Source organism: Wyeomyia smithii, chromosome 2 (assembly GCF_029784165.1).
Source record: "Wyeomyia smithii strain HCP4-BCI-WySm-NY-G18 chromosome 2, ASM2978416v1, whole genome shotgun sequence".
NCBI lineage: Eukaryota > Metazoa > Arthropoda > Insecta > Diptera > Culicidae > Wyeomyia > Wyeomyia smithii.
The window spans coordinates 165440886-165468839 of record NC_073695.1 but is presented as its reverse complement, the minus strand read 5'-3'; positions in this window follow the sequence as shown (position 1 = coordinate 165468839).

Below are 27954 nucleotides of genomic sequence, written 5' to 3'. Positions count from 1 at the left end.
GGCTGTCATCCCTGGGTGCTCCCCACGCCGTACCGTGAGAGTTGAAATCTCCCAGGATAAGGCGTGGAGTCGGAAGAAGTTCAGCTATTTGTGTCAGCTGCAACCGATTAATAGTAGCTCTAGGCGGAATGTAGACTGATGCAACAGTGAGGCCCTCACCAGCAATTGTTATATGGCAAGCAACAATTTCTATACCGTCAATTGCTGGGAGAGGAATACGGAAGAATGTGTAGCATTTTTTGATACCAAGGAGCACTCCGCCATAAGAGTTTCCTCGGTCTAAACGGATGATATTGAAGTCTGGTACGGCTAGTGTCGTATCAGTTGATAACCATGTTTCAGATAGCGCGAAAATATCGCATTTGCTATCGTGAACCAGAAGTTTAAATTTATCTAATTTGGAAATCAAACTTCTACAGTTCCATTGTATGATCCTTGTTGTCGATTCGTCACTTCTGTTGTCTAATTTAGACATCGAAGGATACGAACGCGAGGAGGGGCCATTTGGTGCTTAGTTGCTTACCCAACATGCAGATTGTTGGAAGCCAAGCCGAGATCATACTTTTAAGAGTATCGGATAAACCAAAAGTGGTAAATATCCATTCAACGATCATTTTGAATGAGATACGTCCATCAGTGGTCTGTATTTCAGGTTCCGATGACTGTTTTTTGGCGGAAGCAGATTGTTTTCCTGGTAGTTTGGGAAACTCTTTATCGAAATTGTTACCCTCAGGATTAAGCTTGAATCCTGGAGGTTTAGGAGGCTAAGCAATATTTTGCTTAGGAGGACCACTTGGGGTATCTGTATGCGTTTTCTTCTGCTCTTTTCTAGGGAGCTTGGGGGAAGATACGCTTGGTCGTTTCCGCACGGCCCCGCTTGACGGAAGCAAATGACTGCTTACAGCGTTGTTTCGTCGATTTTTTCAACGCTTCTGAGCGCAATTTATATGTTGGGCACGCTTCTATTTTATGTGGTTCACCTCCACATAGACAGCATTTTACGTGCTGTTCGCTACAAGTGTGGTTAATCTCGGAGATTTCACCACACTTGGAGCATTTAGATTTCTTATTGCAGTGGGTTTTCGTGTGCCCTAACTGCAAACAGTTCGTACACGTCATGACTTTCAGAAAAAAAAGTCTTACGGGTAGCCGAAGCTTGTGGAGCTCGACAAAATCCGGGAGTACTTTTCCCTCAAAAGTTACTCTTAACGAGTCGTTTGGGGAATATTTGCCCGTATTGTCCTTGGAATACATTCTCCTGCATTCAAGGATCTTGATTTCAGGAAGGGATGGATTTTTAAAACATCCAACACCTTTCATAATATCTTCTTCAGTGAGGTCAGCCTCTGTGATAACACCTTCTATTTCAACAACGCGTGCCGGTATATAAACGCGGTACTCGATGTTGAAATTTGGATCTTGGACGACAGCATTTGCTTGTCGAGGATCAGAAAAGGTTGCCTTCAGCTTGTCCGTTTTGACTTTAAAAATCTCAGTCAAGCTGGTGTAATCTTTCTTCAGAGTTTTGCATATCTGCATAACTCTGAGAGGTTTATTTTTGGGTCGGAAAAACACGACCCAACGAAGACCGACCTGGTACTGTTTGACCCGTATTGGCACATCATTAGTGGATGGGACAATCGGGGCAGTTTTACGGGGCCTTTTACGCTTCTTTACTACATCAAAGAAAGCGTTGTTGTCATTTATGGGAATCTCGGCAAAGTCCATCCCGGACTCTTCACCCTCTGAGGAGGATGAAAGGTCCGGTGGGGTAACCAGACCCCCAACCGCCATTCAACGGCTGCGCAATGTATCAAGTATAAGAATATGTAATATACTAATGTATACAAGGTAAAAAAAATGAATATATGTATTATAAAAAGAATGCAAGATAGATCAGTTATGTATATACACAAGTGGGAAAGAGAATAAATAAAAAGTGTCACTTATCTTTGTATGTAGTTGTAATCAGCACTAGCGGGAGTTACATCGACTGCAAAACGGCGCCGCCGATTTTCTCCTCTGTCAACGCACGCGCCAAAAACTAGCACGACACCTTCCAGCACAGTTGCGATGTTGCACCGTCTGAGAAACGGCGTCACCGCCTCCTTTCCCTCGCCGGAGCTCCGATCAAATCGCCCTGTTCTGCTGGGAGAAGAAGCAAACCAAAAAACAAGCGCTGCACCTTCCAGCACACGCGCCAAAAGCAAGCACTTCACCACTACCACACACTGTTCTTCACCAGCGAGCGCTAGAAAAAACGGTAAATTAATTTAAGCGAACTGCGGAGCGCACAAGAAAATGAACTTTCATCTTCGGCTGCCGAATAAGCAATCAAATGTGAGGTCTTGAACCGTCCCGTGATTGAAAAATTTGAAAGGTTAATCGAACTTAATTCTCAAACCCGTTTTATGACATTGTATTTCAATCACATGTCCCAAAATATTAACCCTTTTTCGAATATTCCAAATCGTGTCGACTTATCAAATACTTCTGATTCTAATGAGTTTTACGATACATCCATGATAGAAAAAACTCGTGGAATCCCGGATCATTTACGCGTGCAGCAGATCCCCAAATTTTTTTCCAATAAATATCGAAACATCAACTGCAACAATATGTTCTACACTGACGGATCACTTCTCGATGGGTCCACTGGCTGCGGTGTCTTCAATAACAATTTAACCGTCTCCCATAAGCTCGATAATCCTGCTTCTGTTTACGTCGCAGAATTAGCTGCAATTCAGTACACCCTAGGGATTATCGAAAAAATGACCATTATTTCATCTTTACGGACAGTCTCAGTTCCATTGAGGCTCTTCGATCGATGAAAGATGTTAAGCACTCTCCGTATTTCCTGGGGAAAATACGGGAACATCTGAGTGCTTCACCCGAAAAATCGTATCAGATTACCTTAGCGTGGGTCCCTTCTCACTGCTCGATACCAGGTAATGAGAAAGCGGACTCTTTGGCTAAGGTGGGCACAACAAACGGTGATATTTATGAAAGACCAATTGCCTTTAATGAATTTTTCGCACTTGTACGTCAGGATACGATCATCAGTTGGCAAAATGCTTGGACCAGAGGTGGTTACATTCCATAATCCCCAAAGTATTGACGAACCCGTGGTTCAAGGAGTTGGATGTAGGTCGGGATTCCATTTGCGTGATGTCCCGGCTTATGTCCAATCACTATAGATTTGACGCGCATCTCCGTCGTGTTGGGCTCGGGGAAAGTGGTATCTGTGCCTGTGGTGAAGGTTATCACGACATAGAGCACGTTGTTTGGTCATGCCCTGTACACCGTGAAGCCAGGTCAAAATAATAGTTTCCCTTCAGGCCGAGGGAAGACAGCCGGCTGTTTCTGTTCGTGATGTCTTGGCGAGCCGTGACCTATCCTACTTGTCCCTTATATACGTTTTCCTGAAATCCATCAACGCCCCAGTTTAATCCTATTCCTCTCCGCCTACATCCAACCAAACGACAAGAACACGTTAAGACCCCGGATCCGGAAACAGCAACTAGACCCGCACGATACTCTCAGGGCCCGAGGGAAACAACCCAATATGCCAGTCCGTAATATCTTGGCCCAGCAGCGGAACATATTCAATATGCTGCTTACCTATGGCAATGGAAAACCATCAAACAACAAATCAGTGCTTTTAATGCAAAACATTCTAGCTTTAAGTTAGATTTAGTTTCAGCTCGTAGTCGGCAGCGAGGATAAAAAAATTGGCTTTTAGTTATTAAGATACTTTAGAAAGTGAGCTACCAGATATAATTGGCGCCGTTAAATATTAAATTGTATTTGTGCCGTGTCAAATAAATTATAGATGAAGAAAAAAAACGAACGGGTTACGTATCACTTTTGTATTGAAATGGTGCATACATCATTTTGTTTTTTGATTTTATGCAACATACGAATAAGTATCAACTTAAAGAAAGAGATCAAAAGATGGGTCTTCGAATAACGAACAAAGTGGCATAAAAACCCCATATTCCAAAAAATGGCATTTACGTCATTTTGTTATCTCATGGCAGTTTAGAATAATAACTACCAAGAGCTTTTTGATTCAAAATGACTCTCTGCATCTTTTAAAATCATCAGAATATAAATATTTTTAAAAATTTTTGAATTAGAATTTTTATAAAAAAATTAATCTACCATAAAAAAAAAATATTTTTCATTTCTCCATCCTGGACTTTTTTTAAAAGTTGCGTATTAACGTCAAGTTTTTTTAAAACTAAATAAAAAAAATTAACTCTTTTTATTTTAAATTGAAATTCAATGTTTATTTTCAATTTTTTATTAATACAATTTTTTTTTGTCGGTGTATATTTTTTTTACGATGCATTTTTAATTCTCTACAACTCATTCTCAGACAGTTTTTCTATAAAACCAACGGTTTCTGGGCTACAACGCTTCGAATAAAACTTATGCTAAAAGGCATACGCCCTTTTCAAATATAACTCATGGGTGTCAAAAATCTCTCCATCTGTGAAAAATGTTCAGTTTGCTAAGCCAAATACGTGTGCAAAGAATTCAGTCAAATAAAAAATGGTCGATATTCGACCATAGGTCATTTGGCGCGATTTGTCTCTTATGCTATTGCTGCGCATCGTCGTGAGCCAAGCCGAAATTGTTCCTTATTTCGGATCCTGTTGTGAAAAAGTCGTTTTCAGAGCAACGCAGACCATTCGTGGAGTAGTTTTTCTCGGACGACCGGAACGGACAGCCGTTTCAACAGTTTCTTTATATCGCTTCTGCATGCGGGATACCACTGACTTATGAATAACAAATATTTTACTTACTTCTTTGTGGGTACGTCCTTGTTTAATGAATTCAACTATTTTCGGTTTCAAGTCGTCACTGTACACATTATGTGACATTTCTATAGATCACTTTGCTCAATACTCCAGCAAATAATAAAAACTCCTAGATTCAACAATATTTGATCAGTTCATCAAGTTTGAGTGTTAGGAACTATAAAACAGTAGTAATTGTCCACGTAATAACCTATATCGACCACTTTGTTTAACAAATTTGCCTGTTGCTTGATATGTCGCACGAGTTTAAGCACTTTATTAATATTTTTGAATAGAGATAAGTGACTTTTCACCTACAACGTGTAAACCCGTGTAAAGTCGAAGCAACAAGGAACCATGCTTCGATTTTTATCACTTTTTAACATTTTTGGTCTATTATGTTCAGCAGCTTCTTCCGATTTCTGATTACGAATGAAAAAGTTCATTCAGAAACAAGTTTAAAACATATAATGAGTGTTCAACTGAATACTTGTCCAGCTGCTAAAAACATAGCATTGCAAACAAAACAGCTATTTGTAAATATTTTCCTCAACTAGTGGCACTAACACATTCGTACGTTAATAGGTCTATAGTGCTGCCAAGAAACTTTTCACAACGTGATTCTACAAAATGGTGTGTAATTACTTGTTGTTAGAGTAACATATGGATTGAATAAATACTTGCAAAAATGATTCTACTTCAAGCAATAATAAAAGTAATCTGTTGTACCACCCAGTTGCTTAACCCTCTAGTGCCCAAATTAATTTTCAGACGGACTTCGAAAAAAAAACACTATGCATTTTTATAAACATTTTTTAAGTATTGATTGAAGCTTTTTAGAGGTGTAAGTGAAGACCGTCTAAAGGCGGCACTGGGCACTAGAGGGTTAACTTATTTCCGACACTGTATGATGCGAATTTTTTTTTTGTTGTAAACATATATAGGTCGGACTCGATTATATATCATTTTAGATCCAACTTTTTATGGTGGGAAAATTTTCCCTGATGAACAGCAGCCTAAAAGGACCAAATACGATTCAATATGAGAATTTGTGGAACAGTATGATATCCAGAGGCCAAAAATCAACTTTAATTTTTTGATAGTAGCTTCCAGTTTCATTACCCAATATGAGTTTTTCAGGAACCGGAATAATGCTTAGAGGCCGGGAAACAATTCCATACTTCATTTTGAGATCCGATTTTGCGACTTATGGTTTCTGGAAAACAAGCTAAAACTGCCAAATTCAATCCAATAAAGGGGCCTTCAACATTCCACGTGGACACATTTTAAACGATTTTGAACCCTCTGGGACAACTGCATATATAAATTCTAAAAAAAATGTATGGACCGTGGACATTATCCAAAATACCAATATTAGTTAAATCGCTTGTGTAGTTTGAAAGATAATGAAGTTTCGTGTTTTTCACATTTTGATACATTACAGACGAAGTTACAGTCCGAAGACAATGAAATTCAAAAGGATGTTATGAGGCAGCTAGACCTTTTATTTGACAATAATTTTGTGAAAATCGGGTCAGTCATTTCTGAATTTGCCGATTGCAAAACAAATCAATAGGGTCTTATGGGGCAACTTAACCTTCCACATGACACTGATTTTATGGAAATTGGTCCAGCCATCTCTTAGAAACATGAGTGAGATTAAACATTCTCCAGAACCCGTTTCTTTCCATAATTTTCAAACCACATGTTCAATCTTTATAAGATTCAAAAGTTAAGGGTTTTTTGGTAGCTTGTTCATTCAAAACCAATTCTGTTCAAATCGGTTGTGTAGTTTCTGAGATAATGATGTTTCGTGATTTTTACATTCTGATACATAACCTCTGAACTAAAAATCCGATTACCATGAAATTTGATAGGGTCTTATGGGGCAACTAGACCTTTCAATTGCAAATAATTTCGTGAACATCGGTGAAGCCATCTCTGAGAAAAGTGAGTGAGAGTAAAAATCTGCACATACACACACACACCGGAAAAAAAAACACACACACACAGAAAATGCTCAGCTCGTCGAACTGAGTCGATTGATATATGCCATTCGGCCTTTTGGAGCACTTTTATATCTTCGGTTTTGCAAGTGATTGCTATACCTTTCTAAAAGAAAGGCAAAACCGGATTCACTTCGCTTCACCCAAGCCAGGGGGGATCTATCTGTCAAAAATCGTGTAACCAACATATTCGGCAACATGGTGTTTGTTTTGGTTTTTGTTCCTTTTGGTCATGAAATTGATCGATGTGAAATATTATAGAATTGGAATGTTTTCCATCGAAACTCGAGAAACCGCGGGAAACTTTCATGAATGTTGTTTAGCTATTCACATTTTTCCCCCATTATTGTTCATAGTTACAAACGTCATGAACCAACAAACGTCATGGACCAACAAACGTCATGGACCAGAGTTGATCTGCGATAACACACACATATATGAAATTTGACAGCAGTGAATCCCCTCTGACCCAAGCAGAATAATGTTACATAGAAAAAACCGTCCCTTCGTCAAGCGGCCACGAAATGTGGAATAAACTTACTCAGTTACCATCAGAACCCTAACCAACAGACAACCAAGCTATTGGCCATAAACTTGACAAGTCTGGTTCATTTGCTGCATGAATTGACAAAGACCCCAGTCAAAATTATTATGCGTATAATAATGTTTCGATTCCAATATCCGCACTCATATATATCATACAAACTCGAATTTGATGCACAAAAACAGCATATGCGTACTGTTTTGGAGAAGATATACGTACTGAGGATTAATGGTATGTATTTATTAATATACGCATTTATATACGATAATTTCCGATTGAAAGTGATTTGTTTCACACTATCTTACAATTCTAAGCCTACAATCGTAAATCGGCTAGACTCCACCATGATATACAATTGAAACTAAATTTCTGCGCATGATAATAAGCGTGGTATACGATTTCGATTTCGTTTATATATTTGCGATAATTTTCACACATTGATATACGATTTGTGGTTGACTGGGACATCCACAACCCGAAAGAAACGGACCAAGATTCCAGTTCTACAAGTGCAAAATGTAACTGGACGCCGTGTCTAGGCGTAGTATAAGAACAAGCCTAACCCTGAGATCTTAATCCTACCGTTCCTGACTCTTAGCAAATTTCTTTATTCCACTGTGTTCGGGCAAATCTACCGAGGAATAAAGAAACGACATCGAAATTTACGACGCAAGTAAGAAAGACTGGCATCTTGTTTACGAACTAAGCACGTGCCGGGTTGAAGCTGACAAATTTTACAATGCGCTTTGGGCAGCACGCTAGGTCAATACAGCGTCAAAATCAGTCGAATAAAGAAGGGTTTTGACAGCAGTTAGGTTGCTTCCAAGTCAAAACGAGGTGGGCTGGTGGAATAAAGAAATTCGCTATCTGTTAGAAGATATCCGTACATTAGGATGACGTACATGAATGACTAAACCGGACATTTCCGCTATTTAAATACTTTTTAACGTTTTTTTTTGCGTCTCATCTCGATAAAGATGATGCAATTGTTTTTTTTTTTCTTCAAAATAAAATCGAGTCTTTCATCAGAACAAGAAAAACGCAGTCGATCGCTGAGTGTTTCTGCCCCATTGCGGGGTGAATAGGAACATGTAACGTTTTTTTTTTGTTTTCAATAAAAGAATGAATTATTTTCATTCTTCAAAATGGTATTCACACCCTTGATAGAGGAAGGCTATACCCGTGTTTTAAAGCTTTTGTATTCTTTCTAGACGTTACCCGATTTTTTTGTACACTGCAAGAAATAACGGAAACTGTATCTATTCACCCCGTTTTACGGTAGTTGTCGAACATTTTGTCCCCTTGATGCAAGAACTAGATAATTCGAAATTTTTTGATTTTGAGTTAAGTATGCCATCATATTTATAGCGTCGAGCTCTATAATATATTCGAAACTCGTTGAAACACGATAACGTAGATCAAGTGTGTTTTGTGCTAAAACTAGATAACTCGGCTCTTCGTTGATTTTTTCGTCGCTATAACAGAATATCTCGTCTGCAAACACTTTCGAAAATCTAAAATGCATGCAACAAGAAGATAACTCTTAAATCTTTTTATTTCAATTTATCGCAGAATGATAAAACCAACGGCAAAAACATCATCTGTGAAGAAAATGAAGATTTTTAGAACAAAAAACGAATATATTGTATAATTTCTATTGTTAACACGTGGCATGGTTTTTTATACCAACACAAAAGCAATAGAGACTATTTGGGTAAATAAAACGAATTAAAATGCTTTAATTTTGCATTACTAAACTTTTTTCCTGCTAATCCTAGTAAAAAACACATGGTTTTGCATGTTATAACTAGATAACACGGGCGAAACTTGAAACACCGGAGCCATTGTCAGTGTAAAACATATTTTTGATCATAAATACTGTTTTCTACATAGCATTTTTACACAGTTTCTCAAAAAACGAGTCGTGATCAAAAAAACCAATGGCATAAAATAGCATCTTTTGCCCCTGGAAGCATCTATACAAAGTTCCAACCAAATAAAAAATGACATTCGAAAACTTGGATATGTATTGTGGAATTGCTTAGCGAAGCAACAACAAATCCAAACAAAGATTGTTGGTGTTGGTATGAAAATTAATCAATATAAACTCACGCGATTGTCAGCTACTCCCAAACAGAGATGTCCCATCTGCAGAATATCATAATAAATAGCAAAACACCCGACTCCTTCTAAAGAACAGCTGTGCCCATGTTCATTGCAGCAAACTGTTCCTGTTTTCCCCTTTCTCTATGTCTTCGCTACAAAATTATGGTCGAAGAAATCTGGCTTTAAGTCTTTTATTTACATTGAATAAATAACCTTGCATTGGTTATGCTACTTATAAACCTAAAATTGGGGTCGGTCACTATGCTTCTAATACATGGTTTAAATATGCAATATAACATATAGCTAGCTTCAAAATTTCAATTTTTGATAGTTTTTTATCGGGTGGTAACGTTGGCAATAGCTTCCGAAGCTCAGTGAATGCTACATTGAATGCTTCAACTCGTATTCGTTCACCTAAATGTCGAAAAAAAAAGAATGCTTTATTTTGAGTAGGTAATGATAAATAAAAAATACTCACGTGTAGCATGAGCAGTGCGATACTTCAAGGTTGCTCGACGTCTTCTTCTGCGTTCTTCTCTTGATAGTCCAGCCATTTCAGACTGTATTGTATCATGTTTTCGTTTACCACTGCCAATAGGACTAACAGAGCCTACAGTGTTTCGCGTTTCATATGGTAGACCTGCCAATGAGTCCCTTCCGATGGCCACCATTGGTGAAGAGGCCATCAATTGTTCAATGCCATATACCATCTGCAAACGAAAACTCATTTTTTAGAACTTTTGATTCATAACTTGCTTTGCTAAAATTTTTTTCTAAATAGAATCAAAGGCCAGCCTTAAGCAAGGGTTCATTTCCAATTTCTATTGAAATTTATAATGGTTCTCATAATTATGCAACTCGAAAAAATGCTATATAGAGGAACTGCTCCATTATTCATCTCAACAGCCAGCTGCACCTGTATTCATCTTATTCATCTTATTTCTCTCATTTATCCAATTTACCGTCAAATTTCTACAAGTGTTTGAAAGTAAATCTATTTGCTTCTCGATTTTGTCAGATTGAAAGTTGTACGTTGAAAATATGGTAAAATTTGACGATAAATTGATCCAATAGGCGTGATGAGATGAATATAGGTACTGAGATGAATATAGGAGCGGTTACCCTACCGTACTTCATTAAATTTCGAACACTTAAGCTGTTATGTAAATTCTTGCTCCAAAACATCAACGAAAAATGAATTTTCTCATCGATCTTAAAGGTTTAGCCTTTTTGATATTTTAATTTTGTTTGATTTTGGTATATAATAAACATACTTTTTATAACACTAGCTAGCAACAATTCGATTTTTACTCTATATTGTTCGAAAATCGAATCAAAATGGTACATGTTAGCTGAACCGGCCATTCCGTACTACCACAAATTGAAGTAAATGTTGCATTCTTAGTTTTAGTTGAACTGAGAGAGATTTTGCTTGAAAGTGAAAAAAATCTGAAGATATGTTCTAGCATTGATTTGTTTTGGTTCTATTTAATCTAACCATTGAGAAATAAAGAGTTTTTGCCTTTCTCCTAGAAAGGTATAGCAATCACTGGAAAAACCAAAGGTATAAAAGTGGTCCCAATGGCCGAATGTCATATACCACTCGACCCCTTTCGACGAACTGAGAATTTTCTGTATGTATGTATGTGTGTATGTGTGTGTGTGTGTGTATGTGCAACTTTTTTTTTCTCACTCACTTTTCTCAGAGATGGCTGAACCGATTTTCATAAAATTAATTGCAAATGAAAGATCTAGTTGCGCCATAGTTTGCTATTGAATTTCATTGTAATCGGATTTTTAGTTTAGAGGTTATGTATCAAAATGTAAAAATCACGAAACATCAATATCTCAGAAACCACACAACCGAATTCAATAAAACTGGTTTCAAATGATCGGGCTGTCCCCAAAACTATCAACTTTCAAATTTCGTTATGATTGAACATATGGTTCAAAGGTTATGTAAAGAAAAGTTACCCTGAGGTTGTTTAAACTCACTCATTTTTCTCAGAGATGGCTGAACCGATTTTCACAAAATTGGTGTCAAATGAAAGGTCTAGTTGCCCCATAGGTTGCTATTGAATTTCATTGCAATCGGATTGTAACTTTGTCCGTTGTTCATAAAAGTGTGAAATCACATAATGAAAGTAAACATATTGACTTTCTCCTAACGATCACTGGCTAATTAAAAGGTAGAAAAGTGATCCAAATGGCTGAATGTCATATACTACTCGACTCAGTTCGGTGAATCGAGCATTTTCTGCATGTATGCATGTATAGGTGTATATGTTTGTGTGTGGGTGTGTACGTGTTCATGTGCACCTTTTTTTCGCACTCACTTTTCTCAGAGATGGTCTGACCGATTCTTTCTATCTTGGTGTCAAATGAAGGGTCTATTTGCCGCTTAGGTTGCTATAGAATTTGATTATAATCGAACTTTTAGTTTTGGCGCTGCGTCAGAATGTCAAAATCGCTCTTATATCTCAGAAGCTATGAACATAGTTGAATTCAAATTAATGGGCTTTTAAACCCTTAAACAATGAATAACATAATGTTTAAACATGTGGTTTGAAAGTTATAGAAAGTAATGTAACCCGCAGACTGTTTAAAGTATAGTTACGATCAAAATATGTGGTCTCAACATCATTTAAATTTGATATTGTACTATTTCAATGTTTGCGCCCTTGCTCAGGATTGAAGTTGAAATAAAAAGTCATTTCTATCATTTCACTTTTTGCCTTTCTCCTAGAAAGGTATAGCAATCACTGCAAAAACTAAATGAATAAAAGTGCTCAAAAGGGCCGAATGTCGTATATCATTCGACTCAGTTCGACGAGCTGAGCATTTTCTGTATATATATGCTGTTCAAAAGTTTTGGAAAGTAAAGAAATTCAAAGACTATTCAACACTATACCTGCTTTGTTTAATATATATGGCCTCAACATGATTCAAATGTGGTATCGTACTATTTGAACGTTCCCGGTATCGCTCGTGATGAAATTGTTCGAAATTAAAAGTCATTCCTTTCATTTCGCTATTTCTTAAGCACTAACATTACGTCGAATTTCATATTTTGTACTTCTATTACAACGTCAATATTTTAGAACCCAAAGAGTAAATATACCTTTTTTGGATTTAAGCATTCATGTAAATCTATTTTTACAAATAATAAGTTTGAATGAGAAAGGCTGAGTCTGACCGCTAGGTGGATTAATTTAGGTTTTTTTATTTTCTTTGATATTTCAATGCATCTTCTGACCGTTGTCAAATATTTTGGCTTTATACCTAAAAAACTCACATTCCGATCCGGAACTCGACCTTCTGTTCTTTATACACAGACTTCGCAGCCAACTATTACAGTGATAGGCATAAATAAAAGCCCACCTTGAGTATTTAGAAACATTTCTCGATTTCTGGTCTTTTATATAAAAATCTGCAGCCGTTATTCCACACTACTGTTTGTTATTTGACACTTTTTCAGATAATTAACGAGTTTTGTCATTTTTGTTGGATTTTGTTTACTCCATTGCATGACTTCTTGAATGTGTGCAAAAATGCGATGACAAAAATAAAAGCCCACTCCCAAAATATTATATGGAAATCTTTGGAAACCTTTGAGTAACTCGTCGTTTTCACATGTTATGACAGCTAGGGCTGTGACGTATTATTTACAATCACTCAGTGGTCCAGTTGACGCGATATAAACAAAGTGTTGTTCACATTGGCACATAAAAGTCGTTTTTTGTTGTTTGCACAAAGAGTTTTCATCAAAATTAAAATGGGTGGGAAAAAAATCAGCATGCAAGTCCAAAATCTAGTAGATCACGTCATTTCGCAGCGGAAGATTGCAGAGAAGTTTGGAATAAGCCGGGGAGCAGTCTGTAAAATTGTGCAGAAGCATAATACTTACGGTTCGCTTGCTGACAGATCCCGAAGAGGCCGTCGTCGGAAGACCGATAGCTGGACGGATCAACGAATCGTCCGGGAAGTGAAAAAATCTCCAAAACTATCGGTCAAAGTGATTCAGGAAAACCTCTCGTTGGCGGTTTCGGCTAGAACCATACGCCGCAGATTAGTTGAGCATGGACTCAAGAGCAGATTGCATCGTTGGATACATCGTGCACTGCATGCATTGCACGCATTTAAACTCAATCGATCAGAGTGTGCGGTGCAAAAAAACTCAAACTATCGAGAGGAAGCAGATTCAAGATGGATTCAAATCTGGAAAAGTGTTACTCAGTTCAACTTTGCACGAGTTCATGCCATCACTGTTCAAAACTCTGGATATCCAAGCATAATTGCGAGTAACCAGATTGTTCATAGCCTTCGATTTCGCTTTCATTGGTCTAGCCGGAAACTGATCACTTTCTCGCTGGGAGTATCGCCGGGACAATACGTACGGAGAAAGCCAATGTGGTTCAGGGCATTTAATTTAACTCCCTCTGATCTAGTCCCTGAATGTCTGAATTCATGTATCGCATGATGGGTTTGATTCGTTTTATAGGTTTAGACCCATGAATACTGGAGTTTGTTTTTTGATATCTCTGGATATGGTATTCACAAATAATTCAAAAGATTTCAATAAGACCAGAACTCCTTTCATTTGTCGTCGGGTTGATTAATGCAGTGATGTGAACTAGACCTTCTATTCATTATACCAATAAACGGTGGCTAACAAATTTATCCACAATAAAACACATATACACAATACCCTTCCTTTGCAAGAAGGGTAAAAAGAGTTGGACTCAATATGATAAACAATTTTTTTGATTCGTTTTAAACGGAAATTATGGCCCAAAAACAAAAAACTATATTTTTTTGTTTTTACTTCTGGAACAAACACATATTCACTATGCTACAGCGATTTAGAACTTCTGAAGTGACCTAGTGTAGGTTGTAGGTCTTGCTGAGTGTAACATTCGCTCATACTAGAAATTTTCCAAACACCCCCAAAATACGTTTTTTTTGGACCAGCGCATATATTTTTTTTAACTGAGTCATTTATCAACCGATTTTCAATATTTTAGCGGTGTTAGAAAGGGGACAAATAGATCTTTCAAAATACATACACTGCCGGTAACCGCAAGTCAGTCCCATCTGTAGTTTTCTCAATTTTGAGTTAGCATCGTATTTTGGCCTAGCTTTGAGTATATTTTCAGATGTACCGATAAAAAATAGTGGCTTGTTCAACAAAAGTAGAAATCAATACCAAGTCGAATTGTCACATTAGGCAAAGTAACCGCAAATCAGTCCCAGAAGAAAAATAACCGGAAGTCAGTCCCGATTTACAAAAAAAAACATGCATAATACAACAGTAAAATGCATGGGGAGTAAAAAAGAGTTCGATACGACCGTTTAGATGAAAATAAGTTATCTAGTAATAATTATCAATTGTTGGGATTATTGTTTAGTTTGAATTGATGATGAATTTATGTGGAGCAATTTTCTGCTAATACGAATTCAAGTCATTTTTTTTCTTGGTTCGCTTCTTCGTGGATCTATCCGCAAAATCTTGAGTATCGAAAAAACTTCCATCAGAATCCAGGGAATCGTTCCAAGAAATCTCCAAAGGTGATGCTCGAACCTCAAATGGATTTGGATTATCTTGACATTTGTTGTCGGATGAACCAACTGCAGTCCCGGCTTCAGTTTCTTTATCCGAGTCCTCACCGGATAAGCTTTAATCGGTTTCGTACATCATGAGATTTTCCAACGTCGACATTTCTTAAAAGGTTCTCATGGACATACACTTCCTAACAGCGAAGGATTGACAGTTTTCCACGGCAACGTATAACAACACGTCAACACGCACTATAGTTTCAGCATGGCAATGTGACTGACTTGCGCTTATTATTCTCTTCGGTGTAGAATGTAACGGCAAGTCAGTCACACTCAAGGTTTTTATCATAAAATCAATTATTTCAATGGTTTTTAAAACGTAATTAGTGCATGCAATGCAAACTATATTTTAGCTTGAATATTGTCAAAATAATTCATCTTAAATAAGTGATAACTAAGCGTGAATGAAATATCTTTCGAAGCTGTTTTCTCGTTTTAACATTTTTACAGATGGGACTGACTTGCGGTTACCGGCAGTACAGTTTTGTACTAATATCAATAAAACACGTTGAGCTATTTGTGTTTAAATATAATTTTCTAGACTTTTTCACGTATTTTTTCAACTTGATTTGAAATTTGCCGTCTGTTATTGTAAGAAAAATATCACAAATACACAAGAATTTTGAAAGTATATTTAATGATGAATCAAATGAACGTAGTTTTGTGGAAATCGGTTGATATTTGGCTGAGTTATATTTTTTACGAAAATCAGAATTTCTGGCTTCTATCGCACAATTGTTTTACGGTGCTGCAAATGATAAAAAAATGCAAGAACTTCTGATGTAACCTATTGTAAGTTGTAACTTTAGTCAAGTGTTACTTGCGCGTTTTCTTGAAGTTTTTCAAATACCCCAAAAATTATAACAATAACAATATCGCACGCTAGCCTGGAAGGCTTATGCGATCTTGATCAACTAGATTTGTTGAGGGAATTCGTTAAACTTCCAGCTCGAAAAAATCCTCGACCTGATCGGAAATCGAATTCGACATCACAACCGTGTGGGAGAGTTAGCCGACCGACATCGCGAACCACCACGGGGACCACAAATTATAAGTTATGGTCAAAACCCACATTGAAAAAATAACCGAATAAAACATAAAAATGTGAGTTAAGGACTATAAACTAGGTTTTGACTGTAACTTAAAATATTTGGGGTAATTGAAAAACTTCAAGTATACTTTTGACTAAAGTTACAACTCACACTTAGTCACATCAGAAGTTCTTGCATTTTGAAGTAGAATACTTCTCTCAGGAAGTTCGGCTACATAGGGATGTGAAATGAAAATCTAAAACCGAAAAAAGTGAAAAATATGTCCAATTTCAAATGCTAATAAATCGGTTAGTATTCGATGGATTTCCTTCGTTCTTGCAGCAATAGATTGGAAAATCTTCTAAGATTCCTCCCAAATGCAGATAATTGTAATTTTATTTTTCAAACTATTGAACCATTGAAAATAGTCAAGCCTTGTCAAAACGAAAACTTCTGCCTCTGATTGGTCGTTATATGATTGCTTCCCAAGCACGGTCGACAGAATCATAGACCTTGCCATTTGAAATGTGCTATTTGGCCTATATAAGAGCCTGTTTCACCCGAAGCCGCTCATTATAATTCTAGACTGCAACAACAGCAGTCCTCCCTTAGCAGCAGCAGTAGCAGTGCAGTGGATATAGCAGCAGTAGCAGTGCAGCGGATAACGACCACAGCTGTGGTATGGCAACGGATAGCGGAGCGCGTCTGAGCATCGATAGTAAGACCAGGTGATGCAGGGCAGCGGATACCAATGGCAACGGAAGTGTCCACTACTGTGGCAACGGGGATAGAGCAGCGGTTGACGTTGGTCTCAGCATCAATATAAGCAGGGCCAGCTAATGCAGTGTGGCATTTTAGTGAAATGCTGTCTCTAAGCGATAGCAAGCACACTAGCAAATGCATCCAATGAAAAGAACGTGCTGGAAAACTTTTCAGTGTTTATTTCCCCCAAGTAATACTTTATTCGCACTTCCAGTGATAACGCAAAGATGTGATCGGCATCTTATGAAACATTGAATTAAACAACAAATTGTCCTTTTCAGGATGAAATAAAAACCTAATTGAAGAGTTAATATTTTCTCTTGAATCAATTTACACTTTCAAGAAATTTGGAACAGATATATATTTGGCTTCATCTCCGTGTCTCAGAACGTACTGAATTATCTTTTCCTTCAGTCATGAGCACAACATCCGAAAACCTTTCATTATCAGCATAAAAAATAATTTTTCGCATAATTAAAATTCAAAAATTATCAAGTCCAAAATATGACAAGCAACTATATTATTGAGAATGGTCAATCCTTGTTGAAGCGCAAAATTCGACTCATCTGATTAGTTGTTGATATGATTGCTTCCCAAGCACGGTCGACAGAATCATAGACCTTGTCATTTTAAATTTGCTATTTGTCTGTATATCGACTGAAATGATATAGGTTTTTCATCCCTATACAAGAGCCTGTTTCAGCCGAAGCCGCTCATAATAGTTCTAGACAGCGACAACAGCGGTCGTCCTCCCTTAGCAGCAGCACTAGCAGTGCAGTGGATACCAGCGATGGCGGAAAGCGGCCACAGCTGTGGCGTAGCAATTGATAGCGCACTAGTTGCAGCGGATCCCGGCAACGATAGCAGCTGGGCCAGCTGATGCAGGGACAGTGGATACCAATGGCAGCGTATAGCGGCCACAACTGTGGCATGGCTATGGTTAGCGCACTACTTGCAACGGATCTTAGCATCGATAGCGGCTGATGCAGTGAGGCACTTTACTGCCGCTCATGGCAGTCCGTCCCAATTGCATTTTTATCAATTTTGAGTTTATTTATGGAATCAATTCCTTTTTATATCTACTTTCGATAAAACAAATATTTTTGAATACTTCGTTCTGAGGAACTATGAAAAAAATAGCAAGTCGGTTTGTCCCATAGCAAAAGTGATCGCAAGTTGGTCCCATTGAAAAAATCTTCGCAATTTAACCCCGCAGCCAATGATGATTATGTTAAATGTGATATTTACCACAGTTTATGGTCTTCAGGTTTAGAATTGGATGTGAATGGACCAAGTGATATTCGATAGGAGGTTTGATTGTATTTTACGCGTTCTACATCGTGTGGCTCTAGCTGATAGTACAATGTTTTCTTCAAGACAAAGTTTCCACCAGTAACTTCTTTTAGCTTTTGTTTACTGACTGTGAACGCTTTAGATGTGTCTTGTATTGTTAGTTAAAGCGTTCTTCAGTACATACTACTTTTCGTATTTTATGTAAAGACGTGGTTAAGAATTGTTCAATCATTGTCGTGAATTTCGTTTTGATGAATTTGTCAGTCATATCAAATACTTCGGTACGATACTCAACTGTTTTTAACGGAGCAAACATTTTCCTACCCTATAGATGTTCTTTCATATTTGCTTCTACTGCTACGTGGAAGCTGTCCGCCGTGACGAACGTGTGACCGCTCCTAGGAAAACTTAGAACAAGTTCCTACACCTGAACTGATTTTGAATTTAACAGTAGTATCAAATGTAAAAACAAAATCTAATTTTAATTTGAGCGGCGCAGTTGGTATATTGTCTTATGCTTCTCACAAAAAACTTGTTTAATGAAGCGCAAGTGAAGGTAATTTATGAATTGACCAGCGATGGATTCATTCCAAACGCAAGCTATAGCACCGCCATCGATTTGCAGTAGTTTGTTTTTCATCACCGGTCGTAGCTGGCTATGGGACTGACTTGCTATCATTCTAGCTACGTACCGTAAAAGTAATCGCATGTGAGTCCCAGCTTATGATTTTCAACAAATTTTAATCAAGTTTCGGTGTTTATACAAATTTTATGATGCAAAAGTGTTAGATTGTCATTGCAGTACTAAATTCTGTTGATGGTGTTGATTGAAAAAGCATTCAAGTGAAAAATTTCAGTTTAGGCAGTTTAGTGAAATGCAATCTCCGTGCGATAGCGGGTACTAGTAAATGCATTCAATGAAAAGTTGACTCATTTTGACAACACATGAGCTGTCTAGTTCTGAGTGTTAAATCAGCTTTCCACTGTTTATTTTATCACAAGGAATACTTTATTCGCACTGTCAGTGATAACGCCAAGATGTGAACGGTATCTTATCCGATATTGAATTGAACAACAAATTAAAATATGACTGACACGCAAGCAGCCGGGTTTTCTTGTAAAAGTATTCTACTTCATCCTTGCGGTCGTGGCTTTGCACACAACCCTCCTGTGATTTTTTTCATTTGTAGCACAGTGTAGTTATATATTCGAGGTTTATACTACAAAATTTCCGGGACTGAACTTGGGTTTTATTTTATTTTAAGCAAATCATGTGGGTACCTATCGTTCTATCTAATGCCCACAACAACTTTTTTGTGCCTTTCTACATTTGATCACCTTTCAGCACAGTAGCTGTAATACCAGCTGATGCAATTGCTGATGATGCAGAGCAAATTGATGCTGATATCTAAAGTATCAAATTTGGAACTGGAGAATCCTACAACTGCATACAACAAACAAATTCCATATGTTTTCATATGTTTTCATATGTTCCATCATTTATGGCCTTCATCAAGGTGTCATACACATAGGTATCTTTACTGGTGTTTCATTTGATACTAAGACATTCGTATGTACTATGGTTCAAACAAGGCCGTCCTAATGACAACTTAATGTGGAACGGGACGGAATACAAGCATGATTGTTGACAGTACATGGCTGCCAGATTATCAAGTTTTCGCTGATGCCATATAATTCAACAGAATCGCCAATTCTACATTGTTAAATGTTTATAACAATATGAACTTTTGGGCGGCATTTTTTGTCAGATATTCGTTTATTTTAGATTGTTTAAATGTAAAACAAAAGAAAAAACTCCAGAAAATAACTTCTGTTGGAATTTTAAGGAAAGTATTTTTCTCACTGGTCAAGGAAGGTAACATATATTGCAGATAAGTTTACCAGTGAATATCGTTCAATGTAGATATCTCAACAAACAAACGAATAAACAAAAAATGCTAAGTTATTTGTTATAGTAGTGATATCCTGTAGAGCAATTTTTATTGGTTGTAGCACAAAGATGTACATTGCACATAGCACATTTAATTTATCCTATTTTCTCAATTGTTCAATTTTTTTCAACTCTCCCTATGACATAACTATGTGCAGCACAAGTTTTATTATGGCACATTCTTTTAAATATCTAAAAATGCAGCTCTGTCTGTCTGTCTGAGCCTTACAGGCTTAGAAACAACTGCAATTCGGCGCAAAAATGTGTATGTAAAAGTTTTGAAGGTCGGTAAAGGTGAACTGAAAGGGAGGGCTCCTACGCAAATAACCTTTCGCTGAGGAGCTCCCTTTCCTAAACAAATGAAACACATATTTCTGCATAACTCGAAAACTTGTCAACCAAATTTGGCATGCGGAGGCTTTTTGGGGAAATAAATGTTTCTATGGTGGTTGGACACCTCGCTCTCCTCTGGAAAGGAGGGCTACCGTTTTAAAATTTTTAAAGTCCAAGATGACGACTTCCGAGACCATTTTCTAAGATGGTGAATTCCGGTCTCTGGGAAACAGCCGAAAACACCCTTATATCATCCAACATAGGTATTTCCGGAACCAGAAGTACCAGTTGATTTTTTTGTTTGATTGAATTCACTCATGCATTATTTCTGCCGCTTAATATCGACGAAAGAATGTTATTCCGAATATCGTTCAGAATCATGTGAATCCTATTTGAGAGCACTTGTAATACTGACAGCGAAAAACAACGATGTCGACGATTTGACTTCTATCTTTTGAAACGAAATTCTTGAAAATCTACATAATCAACAACAATAACATGCTACGAAACGTGAACCAACCAAAATTGTGTAATGAGACAAGATTTGACGTAAAGCATCTAAAAACCACTATATTACAAACAACAAGACTTTAAGGCGGGGTCAAGTATGAGGATGTTCTCATTCCGATAAATCCAATCTTTTCAAACTTAAGTTTAAACATATCTAATATTCGATTTGTCATGCGCTAATTAGAAATAGGAAAACTATCAGTAACTGCTGATGCTAGTTATCAGTAAGAAAAAAATCACAGGAGGGTTGTGTGCAAAGCCACGACCGCAAGGTTAAAGTAGAATACTTTTACAAGAAGGATAACCCGGCTGCTTGCGTGTCAGTCATTTTTTCTAGCAAATAAACGAACGAGAATTTTTCGAACGTTGTGGAATGACATAACTGGAAAAATAGGTGTGACTTAATTATTTCCAGTTATACCATTTTTTTCCCTGTTCCTGTCCACTGCGACCAGAGGTTTGATCTTTTGTGGCGGGCCCCTGGTTATACCATTCTTCAACGTTCGAAAAAATTTATTTCGTATGTCGTAATACTAATGTACGAAAAATACATCTCATTCATTCTGGCCCCGCCTTTTTTTCAGTTCCTACAGATTTTCTCAGTTTCGTAACACGGATATACAAAAACGATTTCTTGTGGACATTCTGTCGAGCCGGACCGATAGAGCTCTCATTAGGGCAACAAAATAACATGTATTGTGTCGTGTTGCGCGGCTTGGAAGAAAAAAATGTTCCCGTCCCCGTGTCGCATGGAAGCAGATTGTTGCGTGTTTGATATTGCCAATGGTAGACATGAGTATGAAGGTCGAAATTCTGCTGTGATGGTAAACTATAACCGTCTTCTTCAAGATGTTACATCCTTGTTAATGAAGTGTTGTGAATTTTCTGAAACAGACTCCGCATCGTGAGCAGAACGTGCCGAACTTTTCTGTTTGAAATCGGATTTGTTTCGTATATACCGCTTGTTAAGCACAGTATCAACAAATCGTAATAAATATCACACTGCTGTGCATTTGCAGCAGCATCAAACCTTAGTTGCAGTTTATTAATAACCATTCATTATGCTCTTCCAAATACATTTAGTAGCCTTGAAAAAGGCCGATTGCTGCAACTGAAATTTTCTTTCAATTATTGCATAAATGCTTCATGGTCAGATATACCCGCTGCAACTGCTGGGCTATCCGTAGCCATGCCACAGTTGTGGCCGCTATACGCTGCCATTGGTAGTGCTGCCTTGCATCAGCTGGCCCAGCTGCTATCGATGCTGAGATCCGCTGCAACTAGTGCGCTATCCATTGCTATGCCACTGCTGTGGCCGCTATCCGCTATCGCTGGTATCCACTGCACTGCTACTGCTGATGCTAAGGGATGACTGCTGTTGTCGCTGTCTAGAACCATTATGAGCGGCTTCTTTTTTATGCTTGTATTACATTTATTTATATTTTTATATGGTTACATATGGTTTACATAATAATTGTTTAGCCTTTTAAGCTCTGCATCTTTGTTTTGAGGTTTGCTGATTACTTAATTCTATAGATTTACATTATTTGTGTAGAATTTCATAGTTCATCCTTTATAGGACTTGTTTTTGGTTGAAAATAAATTTTGATAACTTACTTAGGGGCCGTTCAATAATTACGTAAGCAAATCAAAAAATCTTACGATGTATTACAAGGGGGGGGGGTATAAAAAGTGGAAAAATATGCTTACGTAATTATTTAACGGCCCCTCAGTTACGAATAACTAACTTAAAACTAACTTAAAACTAATGATCTGGTGAGGCAACCTGGTGCAGGACTCTCTGAACCTAGTCAACGATTTTGTTCTCCGTTCCTCCAGCACCTGAAGACCAGCCAAGCGATGGATCTCAGAGTTTCGTGTCCTCGGAGGGGTGTTTAGGATCATACGTAATATTTTATTCTAAACAATCTGAAGTTTAAGATGGTGGGTTTTAGCGCAGCCCTCCCAGAAAGGCAAAGCGTACTCTATGACCGGTAAAATAATTTGCTTGTGAACGGCAAGCTTGTTGGTAGGGAAAGAGTGGATTTCCTTTTAATGCGAGGATAGAGGGATTTGGTTAGTATGTTGCACTTAGTAACAGTTTTCTCTACGTGTAAACGAAATAGAAGCTTTTGGTCAAGGGAGAGACGAAGATAGACAACCTCACTCGATCATTCGATGGGAGTCTTATCGAGATGGATTCTCACATTCGCAGGTGGAACAAGTCGAGTTGATTTTGAATGCGGGAATATAATAGCCTGAGTCTTAGCTGCATTGACGCAGATCTTCCAGCTGTTGAAATAGTTGACAAAACATCCAGACCCTCTTGTAGTCTACGCGTCAAAACTCTAATCACTCGACCTTTGTAGATAATGGCAGTGTCGTTTGCAAACATAGACAGGATGCCACCGCTCGGAAGGGGAGGAGCATCTGAGGTAAATATGTTGAACAGAATGGGAACAAGAAGGCTACCCTGTGGAACCCCAGCATCTACGTTAAACGTATCAGAGGGAACGTTGTTGAGGAAGACCTGGAATGATCTATTCGACATATAATTTTTGATGATCTTCACAAGAAAGATCGGAAATTAGCGGCTTCGGCTGAAACAGGCTCTTATATGTATAGGCCAAATAGCATATTTCAAATTGCAAGGTATATGTTTCTGTCGACCGTGCTTGGAAAGCAATTATATAACGACCAATCAGAGGTTGAATTTTTCGTTTTGACAAGGCTTGACTGTTTTCAATGGTTCAATAGTTTGAATAATAAAATTACAATTATCTTCATTTGGGAAGAATCTTAGAAGATTTTCCAATCTATTGCTGCAAGAACGAAAGAAATCCATCGAATCTTAACCGATTTATTAGCATTTGAAATTGGACATATATTCCACTTTTTTGGTTTTAGATTTTCATTTCACATCCCTATGTAGCCGAACTTCCTGAAAAAAGTATTCTACTTCAAAAAAAGTTAAAAATTACAGATAGTTATCGGTAAGAATTTTTAATGATAGTTCCCATCACTAATGCGTTTGCAGACTATAAAAAATAGCAAGGTCAACCTTTGAAAGTATGTGGAGTGAATGAAAGTATGTTTGAAATTAACTAAATAAAGGAAGAAAAGATGAACGTTTATCATGAAAATTCCATTTAGATTTTCTTATTGTAACATTAACCTAGAGCCGGCACTCTTATTATGTTTTTTTTTTCGTAAACGATATATAGTTTATATCGAAAAATATAGTTTACCCTCATACTAAAGAGAACACCGGCGATTTTTGTTTTTATACAAACGGTGACATATCAGCACTATTACATACATTATAAATTTTATTTCAATAATAAATTGTAATTGCTTTCGCAGTTAAGTGAATATAATTGTAGGAAAATTGTAAACCTACTTGTCAAGCAAAAAAGAACACTGGCGATAATTTTTTTATTTAAACGGAACGGAAATCCTTTTCTTCATTTCGACTATACTCAAGCCTAAAACAAAATTGCTTGAGGAACTATCATAAAGTTGTTTACAAATTTTGGGCTGACTCATTCTGAACCATATTTTTGGAATTCTTCTTTTTCAAATCGGTTTTTATATGTTTGTTGTAATGAAATTTTCTATACTGAAGGATATAACCTAGAAGAATCCACTGGCTTCGGTGTTATATTTAAATATCTTACTACCTCTTTAAAACTCAACTGCTTCAACAAATTAGGTTTTAAATGAACGAGCTACATAAAAAAACTTTTGACTTTTGAATTTTATAAAGATTGGACATGTGGTTTGAAAGTTATGGATAGAAACGTGTTCTGGAGACTATTTTATCTCACTTTTGTTTCTCAGAGATGGCTGGTCCGATTTTAAAATCAGTATTTTATGGAAGGTCTAGTTGACTTATTAGATCTATTGATTTTTTTTGCAATTACTTTTACTTTGCCTGTTATGTTTAAAAATGTAAATTCCAGCTATGAAAAGAATCAAATTCCGAAGATTACTTAAATTTATTCACTTTTCTCAGAGATGGCTGAACCGATTTTTACAAAACTCCTGTCGAAAGAAAGGTCTAGCTGTCTCATAACACCCTATTGAATTTTACTGTAATCGGACTGTAACTTCGTCTGTAATTTATCAAAATGTGAAAATCACGAAACTTCATTATCTCAGAAACAACACAACCGATTTGAACAATACTGATATCAGATTAACGGGTTAGTTAAGGGTTAACTGATGAATTATTAAGATTGAACCTGTGGTTCAAAAGTTGTGAAAAGAAAGTCATTTTTGAAATACAGTCAAACCGGTTTTTGTGCTAGGGATAGGGACCGCACAACATAAATCGCATAAAAAATCATTTGAAACTTCACGTGTAGCTATAAAACAATGTTTCCACAACATTATTGAAAAAATCTCTTTTTATGCGGTGGATAGGGACCGCATAAAAAAATCTCAGTTAAAAATAATTCTAAACTTGTTTATTTTTATTAAGGAATCACCTAGTAGAACATGTTTGAACATCGGGTTGACAAAAATAACTTTTTAGGCATGCTAATCTTTCCAACCGCTATCCTTCGTAGGCTAGCAATACCTGACTTTTTCTACGTAAAACTGGCTCAAATAGTAATTGGCTGGCGCAATTCTTCTGTAATGCGAAAAAACCATTACAAGGATCGGAAAAACTAAATGGCTGGAAATCTTGCGGAATGTGGTCCTTTTTCATAGATGGCACAAAAAATCGCAAAAAAACAGTCGTACAAATAAAAAAACCGCATATGAAAAGTCGCACAGAAAAAATTCGCACAAAAACAGGTTTGACTATAGAAAAAAAAAATCCTACTAAAAATAATCGAATCTAAAATGAAATTTTATCGAATCATATATAATGGAGTCTATATAAAAAAAATGTTTTTTTCCTCACTGCGACCAGAATCGTAGATCTATTGTGAGATATGCCCGGGTGTCTGCTGTATCCCGCACTTTTATTATTAGCAGTACCGCTATTGAGAAGTGGCATGCTTATTATTATTGTTTATCATATCATGTTTATCATTTATCATTATGTGTAATGAGATGCTCTTTCTTTTACACGCTTACTATTCTACTTATACCGATGCTCGTTCCTCTTGTTCAATATCACCAATTATAATTCCCTGGAGAAGTTTTGTCGTGCGTCCTCTTCTGGTCAGTTTTATTAATAAGAGGGACACTTATGTTTTTTTTGTTGAGAGGAAGTCACGCAAAATTGTTATAGATTTCAGTGGTGACCCTGAGAATGAACCCATACTTAAAAAGTCCAGTTTTGACATGGAATGGCCCGATTCTACTAAGATTCGAACCCACGACCATGCTTGACAAAGCGGACTCTGTCACCTTGCGGCTACGCAGCTCCCCTCCTAAATAAATTTATTTAGAGTGATAAACAAATCCAGCAAATATTATCAAGGTGTATTTTTTCTGAAAATTGAAGCATTCGTATAAATCTATTTAAACAAATAATAAGTTTGAATGAGAAAGGCTGGGTCTCACCGCTAGGTGGATCAATTCGTTTTTTATTACGCGATGTTCGGAAATTACGCGTTTTTTACGCTGATTTCGGAATTTATGTCCGATGAGGTTACTTAATCCAATTAGAGAATATTCACTGATTTGGCCTAACTTTTTCATATTTTTCGTTAGTATTCAGCTTGATCAGCATGCAGAAATATAACTGCTATCAATTTTCGACTACTTTGTGATAAGGTCGTATGTCTAAACGTAAACAAAACGAATGAGAGTTTTATCATCTCTCACTCGTTGTGTTTACGTTTAGACATACCTTATCACAAAACACTCCAGAATTTTTTTTCGAAGGAATTTAGCAGAAATGATTTGAAACGTTTAGCAAATGAAGTTTTTCTCGCGGATATAGGAATTTACGCGTTTTTTTTTACTTTCTTTGAATGAAAACATAGCCAAATTACTCCTTCATCCACACAGACGTCATTAAGGCTTTGCGATCGATGAAGACTGCAAAGCACTTCCGGTACCTGGAGTTACCCTAGAGGAGGTCACTTCGTCTTGTTCCATTCCAGACAACGAAACGGATGACTTTTTATTCATGACATTTAAGGTTTATGAATTGCTTATAATGAATTCTATAGGATTTTGTGTCAGAGGGCGCTTAATAATTGGATGTCATTATCTCGGCTAACCCTCCCAGGCTGGGAGTCCCAGCTGGCCTATCAAGCCAGTCGTCGTAGGTTCGAGTCTCGGCTCTGGATAGACTGTTAGTGTCAATTGGATCGTAGCGCTAGCCCCGCAATTGTCCTGTACACTTTACAGTTGACTGCGAAGTTTGTGTATAATGAAGCAGAAGGTCGAGTACCGAATCGGAATGTAGCAGCGAGGCTTTGCTTTGCTATCTTGGCTTCATGCAAAGCGGCTATCATCAACATCAACATATTCATTCGTTCTATAAAAAAAATATAACTTGATGGTACAGAGGCAGGACCAAGTTTTTTCTCGTCTATTAAGAGCCCTATAAAATCCTAAATTTATTGGAAGTCAATTGGTTTAATCTCCGCTTTGCGCATTGCAGTTGTCAAAAACAGTGGTGCTTATTACGGGAGTCACTTCACGGTGGAATTTGTTTCACTCTCACTCTCACTTCACTTTTCGAGACCTATTCCCGGTTCCACCAAAAGTGAAGTGATAAAAATAAGCTGCGTGGAGTGAGATTGCCAGTGAAGTGAAATTGGGAATAGGACAAGTGAAATCTGGGAGTTTTCCAGCTCAAAAATTTCTAAGTCCCGGGAAGTCGATTGAGCTGAAATTTTGTATGAGGACATTTTTCTACAAGAGGAAACTTTTGAGCGTTACCGCTAAACGAAATTCGAAGGTCAATTTTCCCCTTACGTTCCATTGGCCGTAGCTCGAAAATTTGAAAGTTCCAGAGAGCCGATTTTTTTCAAGAAAAAAAAAGAGATTCGCCTTGTTACTGGAAAATAAAACCATATATATTACC